This window comes from Zea mays, chromosome 4 (assembly GCF_902167145.1).
Source record: "Zea mays cultivar B73 chromosome 4, Zm-B73-REFERENCE-NAM-5.0, whole genome shotgun sequence".
Taxonomy (NCBI): Eukaryota; Viridiplantae; Streptophyta; class Magnoliopsida; order Poales; family Poaceae; genus Zea; species Zea mays.
In genome coordinates, this window is record NC_050099.1 from 210,771,451 (window position 1) to 210,780,964 (window position 9,514).

The 9,514-nt window shown below is 41.3% G+C and overlaps 1 pseudogene; it reads left to right on the forward strand.

Moving 5' to 3' along the window:
* The first annotated feature begins 8,453 nt into the window (after positions 1–8,453).
* On the forward strand, positions 8,454–9,075 carry LOC103655883 (FRIGIDA-like protein 3; annotated as a pseudogene).
* The last annotated feature ends 439 nt before the right edge of the window (positions 9,076–9,514 follow it).

The window sequence follows — 9,514 nt, forward strand, 5'->3', positions numbered from 1 at the left end:
ATGGGACATAGTTTGATTATGAAGCTTTCAGAGAATTTTGTGATCAAATTGGCACGAAGATCCATTTTGCATCAGTTCGACATCCGGAGTCAAACGGACTTGTTGAAAGAGCTAATGGGATCATTATGACAGGAATAATGAAGTTAATCTTCAATCAGCCTAGGGGAAAGTGGCCAGACGAATTAATCAAAGTAGTGTGGAGCCATAATACAATAGTGTCAAGATCAACAGGCTTTACGCCATTCAAACTATTGTTTGGTGATGAGGCAATAACCCCGGAAGAAGCCAAAGCAGGATCAATAAGAACAGTAGCTTCGGCAGAAGGCGAAGACGAAGCTGATTACTCTGTGGAAAAAGATGCTATAGAAGGGATCAGGCTTCAAGCTGTGGAAAACATCAACAAATATCAAGCTGAAACAATAAAATGGCGTGACAGAAAGGTTAGGCTGAAGAACATTGAACCAGGACACTTGGTGCTTCGAAGAGTAGCCAACCCTGACACAGTAGGCAAATTACAGCTGAAGTGGGAAGGGCCTTTTTTGGTAGTATCTTCGTCAAGACCCGGTTCCTACAGATTGAAGGATATGGACGGCAACGACATTCCTAGATCATGGAATGCGGATGAACTTCGGCGATATTATGTCTAGCTTGATGTAATTTTTTCTATTCTTTTTTGTGGCACCCTTTTCCTTTCCAAAGGGGGAGAAAGGTTTTTAATGGGGCCACAACATGTAATTTTTTTTCCTTATTTCAAATCTATAAGAGTGATATCCCCCAAAAAATGTAAATGTAAATGCAAAGGAAAAAGAAAAGAAAATAGGGAGAAGCTCAAAAGTCGTTCCTAAGGGAATGCAGAGCTTACAGCGAAAAATAAACGCTGATTCCGCCGAAAGTAAAAGGCGAAGAAGCTCCTAAGGGAGGCTTACAGCGAAAAATAAACGTTGATTCCGCTGAAAGTAAAAGGCGAAGAAGCTCCTAAGGGAGGCTTACAGCGAAATGTCAGCGCTGATACAGCGAAAAGTAAACGGTGGAGCCGAAAAGTAAATGACAAAAAGATTTGAATCATTCTCAAGGGGATGAAGGGCTATGATTATGGTTTTTGAATATGTGTTCCGACATTCATTTGCACGATACGTTACATCATGTCATTTGCATTCATAAACATTCATTTAGACATATATAGAATCATCATCATCATACCACACAAAAAAGATAGATGCTTCGGCAATGAGGAAAAACTTTGAAGAAAGAGGAAAATTTTCATGCTTCGTTGTGTACGAAAAGAAGGGAAGGTGTTTTTCGCCTTCGGCTCAAAAGTGTAGTTTCGTTCACAGCAAAGCAGATTGTACACGGACAAAGGAGACAAGATATATTACAAGGTATGTACAAATTTACATAAGTTTTTTTTCCATAATTATATTACAAGGATCTCTCCAGAATTTTTTGCAGGAAAGTCTATTATAGCAACTATTAAGCTTCAGGCCGTCATACTTTAGCTTCGTCATCCTGTACATATTAAAGAACAGAATAAGAAAGGTGCAAATTTCAAGAAGAAGGTAAAAGTAACAAATATAAGTTTCTCACTGGCTTAAGGTGGCTTCGAGCTTCGTCACCAGCCATTTTTCGCCCGCCATTTACCCAAATTTGGGTCATAAATCTATTTCCGATGCTTCGGGCTAGGCTTGAGATATCAACCAAATCTGCTGCTGACAAGCTGAAGTTTGGCCTATTCACAATTTTTTCGTGCGTACAACCAGCCTTCAGAAAAGCGGTAGCTATGCCTCGAGAAGCTACCAGGGCGCAGAAGTCAGCATGCCCAGCAATAACTTCGTCAAGAGCATCAACCTCGCCTTCAATATGTTCCAAGGTGCTGGGCAGGTTTTCAGCTGAAGGTGAAAATTTTTCAGAACTGGCTCCGATAGAGTGAAACACGTCCTTCAGCCGCTGCACGCATCGGCTGCCGAAATTTAGGCATTTCTCTTGAAGTTCCTTCAATGATTTTTGCAAATTTGAATTTTTCTCGATCTCAGTCTTGAGACTTGTTTCAAGGTTCTTCTTTTCTTGCTCAGATTTTTCTGACTTTCTGAGTAATTCATTCTTTAAACTGTCATTTTCGGCTTGGACCTCAGCCAAGGAGCCTTCCATAGACTGAATAACAAAGTCTTTCTTTTCTAGGGCACCTTCGTGTTCTTTAGCTATGATTTCAAGGTCTTGAATGGTGAAGTCCTTCTTCTTCAGAACAGCTTCGTAATTTTCAATTTTTTCTTCTAAACCTTTGATGATAGCTTTGTTCTTCTCCTCTTCAAGATCTTGTTGCATTTTTAGCACTTTACTTAATAGTATACTCTGCCAAAACAACCTTCGTCAGAAAACGACATAAAAATAATAATAATAATAATAAAATAATAATAATATTTTTACCTTAAAATTAGCATAGAGCAGGCTACCGGCGATATGTTGTCGCTGGTACCTGCAAAGGTCCGCTTCTATCTTCGGCAGACCAACGCTTTTGGAGAAGGTCCTAACAACTTTGGCTTCGGTGCGATTCCGAAGGCATCTTAGCTTCCCTTCGTTGACCCCACCAAATAGCATAGACCCTAGTTTATATCCGCAGGATATGGCATATTTCTTCAGCTCTTCTTTTTCAGCACCTGTTAATTCTTCTCCAAGTAAATCTTGAAAGTTAAAATTTCCTTCCTCCAAAATGTCTTCAACCTGCTCTTTTCCCTTTTCAGTAGCCGTGTTCACCGCAGCCACAGCAGCTTCTTCTTCAGCCATTTTCAGAAGTATATTATCAATAACTTCAAGTGTGGTTTCTAGGTTTGAATCTTCGGTGGTCCCGGCTTCGGCTCCGGTAGCTTCGGCTCCGGTAGTTTCGCCGGCTTCGGCTTCAGTAGCTTCGGCTCCGGCGGTTGCAACTTCAGTGGTTTCGGCCCCGGTAGCTTCGGCTGCGATGGCTTCGGCTTCGGCGGTCTCGGCAATAACAATTTTTGACACCAATACCGGTGGCGGTGTCTGATGAATCACATCTGTCACTTGGATAATTCTGCGTTTTTTCGGCTTTGCAGGACTTTCTGCTGCCGAAGCTTCTTTGTCCTTCTGAAAAAACTTCGTCAGTTCCGGTGCCAGCGGACTTAGCTTGACAGGCAAAGATTCAGTCATTACCTTCAGAATTTCTTCTACTTCGGCAGCAGAAGGTGTCGCAGGAACTTCCTCATCTCGGACCAATCTCTTTGGTTTTGGAGATACAGGCTTTGGAGATGCAGCTTTTCTTTTTCTCGAAGCAGCTACCTTCGGTTCGAACTTTTCTTTCTTCTTTTTTGGTTGATCTTCGTCGTCTTTAATCAAAGTGCCAGCTACTCTTTTCCTTTTCTGCCCTTTGGCACCCTTATCAAGCCGCCCATAATCAGGATATTCAAAGCCTATAGCATCAAGCACTCTGTTTAGCCTTCGTTTCGGCCGGGTGCCGAAGGCTGCTGTCATCAATTGATCCTCTTTTTTAGAATAATTCCCAAGAATTTCAGTACTCATCACTTCGATTGTTTTGAACCATTCTTGGCAGGGTGCTTTAAAATATTTCTTGAACTTATAGTGGTAGGGCAGTCGAACAAGCTCCCCTTCTTTCTTCTCTCTTTCAAGCTTCGGCATAGCCCATTCCTTCATAGTTGGAAATATTTTGAAAGCAAGAAATTCCTGCACTAAATCTCTAGTGCCAATGTGCTCTGCAATAATCCTGAATTCAGCCAACGCGGTTTGGGTTGGACCTTCTGGTGTCATACTGCATTGGGGTCTGGTCTCTCCGAAGATCAGTTCAAGCGGACTCTATACCAGCTTCTCCTTGTCATCGTCAACTTTGATGTAGAACCATTCCGATTTCTAGCCTGCCGGCCACTTGCTTCGGTAGCTGATCACAGGAAATTTTGTAGTTTTCCGATAGGCAAAATTGTAACAACCAAAATTTTCATGTAACCCATCCTTTCTGGCTTTGGTTTGGTAATGTAGCTCGTGCACCCGGTAGAAACCTTCGGCAAACGGTTCCACCCCTGGCTTCGGAGAGCCCAAATATAAACACTAAGCTTAACAATAGCGTTAGGAGTTAGTTGATGAAGATAGATCCCAAACTTTTTTAGCACATCGGCAATCATTCTATTCAAAGGAAATCTCAAACCAGCTTTGAGGAAACTCTTGAAAATCACTATTTCATCTTTCTGTGGCTTCAGGGTAGTTTCTTCTCCACCAAAGCGAATCAGCTTTTTCTTGTCTTCGCTAAAGTAGCCCGACTTCACCATCTTAGGAAAATCAGCCTTAGAGATGGTTGACTTTCCGAAGTCCAGGTGGCTAGGCTTGCTTGGTACTGCGATACTGTGATCACCTTCAGAATCAGTCTCTTCAATATCTGCTTGTTCTGCTTTAGCAGCAGGGGTGTCTTCCGATGTCACCAACCTAGATCGCTTCATTGCTTCCGAGATAGGAACAGTTTCGGCAGCTTCGGCTTCGTCTCCTTCGCGCTCAACTCTAGTAGTAGAACGCACTCTAGCCATTTGATTTTGAATTTCTTGAAAATTTCTTGGAAATTAATAACCTTTCTTCCGAAGCTCTTCTTCTGACGAAGCAGACACCTAGCTGGAGCTTCGTTTGAATGCGAAAGTCAAGCTTCGGCTATGGTTAAATTTTTGGCAGCAAAACAGTGCAATAGCAATGAATGATGTGGTAACTTCACACCTACCTGTCTGTTTATATAGTGCTGCAGGTAAGAAGGTGAATCGTCAGGATTTTTACACCAGGCAAACAGTTGCTCACACCCGCTGCATGGTGGGACCGCTACACGCTCGAAAACTGTATCGTTTCTCGACAACGAGCTCAGGGAAGGTGTTTTTCGGACCTTCGGCTTCCTGAAGCCTAAGAGACTTTTTTCACGGATCAAGCTCGTTACGAAAAACGATCTAGCACCGCGAAGGGGCTACTGTTGGGACCATGCTTCGTCGCCGAAGGTCCTGCGGAAAGAAAACAGCTTCGGCTGAAGCTGCTTGAACGTAATGCCGAAGGTACCATTCATGAAGCTTCGGTATTACAGCATGTCCGAAGATGAGGGATCAAACCGACTTAAAGATAGAATGACCTTTTAGTCCATAAGGGTCTGAGTCAATGTTGTAAACTTTTATGAGGGGCATGATTGTAATTCCTCACAGGCTGTGTCCTGTGCCTATAAATAGTGAACATTATTCCTTTACTGTTCACGCATTCCAGTAATTGCAAACGCTTCACTCGAGAATTATTATTTGTCAAGGCAAAGGTATAAATGTACCTAAACATTATATTTAAACATCTTAGATTCATATAATAAGATATGTGAATAATGTCACTTATTCTCGATATATTTATCTTTAATGTTTTACATTTTTCATTACTTTGTATTATCTTTGTAAGTTTAATTACGAAGGTGAAACCTTCGTAATATTCTGCTCATGGTCTTCGTCCGAAGTTCATTAAATCCTTGGGGAGATAATGCTTCAGCGGACGAAGGACATTAATATTTAACATTTTATGTTGCCTTGTTCTTAATTCATAGCAGTTGAGAACAAGTCCCCAACATATATATATATATCTTTTGTCCAAATTTACTTTTGCACTTGTCCAAAAATATATCCACAAGAAGTGTTAGGGCCTTAGTATACTCCTTGCTGAGAATAGTCCCACATTATATGTTGTTTGTGGGCAAGCATAGTTTATATGGTTGAAGGTACAACCCCCTAATAGGCTAGCTTTTTTGAGGGAGGGAGAGTGGTGGCCCAACAGACCTAAAAGCCCGTTGCTATAGGTCGGGCACATGTGTCGTGGCCCGACAGCTTAGGTAGGGTGTGCCATGTGTGCGGGGAACCAACGGACACGCCATGTGTCGGCGGCCCGGTTCCAACACTCCTGACTCTCTAACGAAAGGGCTACCAGCCACCCCTGACACGCTGCCTAAGGAAGCTTTGCTTCTCCACAAATGTAAATTCTACCATCTCCTTGTGTAGTAACATCTGAATCTCAGATGTTCCAGGTATCTTGGCAATTACATTAGTGATGCCACACATAGTCTTTGTGGTCTTTGCCTTGGGGATCAATGCAAAAAAGAGTCTGAGCTAGGTGAAACAGTTCCTAAGATCCTTAGCTTTGTTCTCTTTGTGAGGTATTTTTTGTGATTTGTAATAGCAAGCTCTTTTACTCTCAGTGCATCAATAGAAGCATCCTTGGCCTCCTAAACCTTTACTACGAACTCAATATGAGAGGAGAAAATTATTATACAATAAAAAGTGATGATAAAGTGAAAATTGTTATAGAATCAATATGAGAGGAGAGGGCTGCCTTGGTGGCCTCATGCAGAGAGAAGGTGGCCCTAGTAGTCACTTTCTTGGGAGACATCGTGGGAGTTATTGTTCTCAGCAATCGTCGGTGGTCTCTCATTACCCAAAGATTTCTTTTCTGCTTTAGCAGTTTCGCAACATGAACCAATGTAACCAATCTATTGATCACAGGAGCCTCGCAGTCATTTTCAAATCTTGAGCATGCAGCAATGGGAAGATTGCCGCCTACAAAGGCGTTGGAGATGATAAGCCAGAGGCCAACGGTAGTTCAGGACACATGAGACGGTAGGTGCCTTGACGAAGTACATGGAAACATAGAGTTCAAGGAAGTGGCGTTCAACTATCCTTCCTGCCATAATGACATGATTTTCCGTGATTTTTCTCTCTTCTTCGTGGGGAAGAACGCAGATGTCGTTGGAGGAAGTTGATCTGGAAAGAGCATGGTTGTTGCTCTCATTGAGCGATTTTACAATCCTAATCAGGATGAGGAAATGAACTATGCACCTTATGTTGTTGCGACTTGCCAGTCTATTTGATTTTTAATAAGTGGTCATGATTGATGTTGTATGGCAAGTTTTACTTGATAATGTGGACATCAAGATGTTGTAATTGAAGCAACTTAGGGACTAGATCGACTTGCTGAATCAGGAACCTGCTCTTTTTGCAACTACAATTCTTGATAATATTCTTTATGGCAAGCTTGATGTCACAATGGCAGAGGTTGGGGCTGCGACTACTTCAGCATATTCATTGCTCTTCTTCCTAATGGCTACAACACTCATGTGGGTTCTATTTCTATCTATATTCTAATTTCTAATGTCATTTGCACTTTATTTCTGTTTCGATGTTAGAGCCCTTCATTTCTTGTTTTGCAGTTTTTTTCCTAAACACATTTGCTCTGATGTTGTTTTGAATGCCCTTCATTTCTTGTTTTGCAGTTTTCATATCGAATGCCATTTGCACTTCATTTATTGCTTTGATTTCATAACCAGATCGCTCAACTAGATTTTTTTAGAAAAAAAATACTAGACATATCAATTAGACAAGAAAAATGACCTTCCTTTCTTTGAATCAATGGCTTCAATAGTTGTTCACGCCATGCAGCTCAGCTTAAAAAAATTGGGCAATGTGTGATACATTTTAGATTTACAGGACTTGTTTATTGCTGTAGAATTTAATTGGAGGACATTCTTGTCTGTGGTATTTTGGGGTGATTTTGGAGTTGCAATAGCAACCTGTGGAACATGATGCAATTGAGTACTTGCTATCATGTAGGTCATTTTGGAGTATAGTAGCATTTAACTCTGGTAATCTGGTGCATGTTGCAAAAGGATTTCCTTTTTGACCTATTGAGTCTTTTATAATTGGTCGTGCAAGTTGTTTGCTAAAATAGAAAATGGGAACCATATAGCTTTATAAGTTGAATTAACTATTTATTGGACAAAAACACACATACTTTGGCTAAGTAGGCATACACAAACTGCAACTTGTTTTTTTGGTTTTATGGACCTTGAATAACCTTAGTGTTTGTGGTATTGACCCTGACCAACTGTTAAAGAACTTTTTGTGAATGCAACTGTTTATTTGTTTCTTCCTTTTTGTGTATGAATTCATTGCCTAACTGAACTATCATTTCCACTCTAACAGTTGTGCTAATCCAGCACTTTCAGTACAAGAAGGTTCAAGTCCTAATATAATCTTATGGTTACTTTCAGTAACATGATGATATCCTTGTATATTATTGTGATTGTTTTAAAATCCCAAATTTAATCTTATGTTTGTTTTCTTTGGTCACCGTCTTTAATTTCATGAAATTTATTTTATCTCTACCTTCAGATTTTTCACGCGAAATGTTATATTGCTCTCATCATATAATGTTTGGTGTGTTGTCTGTGAATGTTACTGCATGTGTTGTTAGGCGCTTCGACTGTACCTCACAACTGCCTTTTGCATTGTGGGATAATGACCACAATGTTCTCAATGCTTATTTGGAATAAGTCTTTTCTTATATTAAATCTTCTGCTCGGATTTGTAATTCTTTTATGTTTGACTTCTATTATTATATTATAACTTCACATATTTGTCTTGTGACTTGAATCCAATTTTTTGGATGACCCAAAATCTAGGGAGCTGCTCGCTTTGAGGGTTGTGATAAAGTGTATCGAAGAGTATAAGCTTCAGAAGGAGTATTCACTTGGACCTCTCCAAAAACGTGTTTCTGAGCTAAATCCCAATGGTGAGAAAAGGCCATCAATCAAGGTTGGGCGTAATTATGCAAAGAGGCCTCGAGGTTCTAGCATTTCATTAACTAGGAGACCTGGCAGTTCTGTGGGTTCAGCTGCTCACAGGCCTCCATTTCTGGGATATAACAGGCACCATGCTCCTGCTCCAATGCCCTCCCATGGCCCTGCGTTAGTGACCTCCCATGCCCCTCTTCCTGATATATATGAAGTTGCCGACCGGTACCATTACACGCCACCAGCCCCAGCACATGATACAGGCACATTTTCTTACGGTTAGCTGTTCAGCACCCCAAAAACATTCCAGTACTCCTAGCCTCCTAGGGCGGTGGCAACACCATACAATTCAAGCCCCTATAAAACTCTTGTATACAGTCCGAGAGCCTGCAAGTGCCTATGCAGGTTATGTCGGCGGGTCCAGGTCGGCAGCTTCCAGCAGCTATACAAACTATCTGGGATCCGTCTATCATCCTCCCCAGCAACCATAGATTCGACTAATCTCTCTCAGAAGTGTTGTGTTGGTGATAAGGTGTAACTTTACTCATTTTATTTCTTTTTTTACTCATCCATAACACTGGGTTTTGGAGGTGTAACTGATGTAGTCCGGTTTCTTTCAAATTTGTATGAGACGCCAGTCAAATTGAGTGTTCTCGTCTATATCTATATTAGTTTATTAAGAACCTAATATGGACACCTGATGCTAGCACGACTTCATCCTCCACGCTAACACTCTGGGTCCGCCTCACGCGACCCTCAGCACATGTGCAGCCAGCTATTGCTCCTGCCCAGCAACCGACCCCACCCGCGCAGCTACCACACCACGCAAAAAATAGTGCAGAACGAGCACTCGAATCCACACCTCCTGCTCTAAAATTTTGGGACTAACCACCTGACCACAAGTAGAAATAAAAAGTAGTTATATTTGAA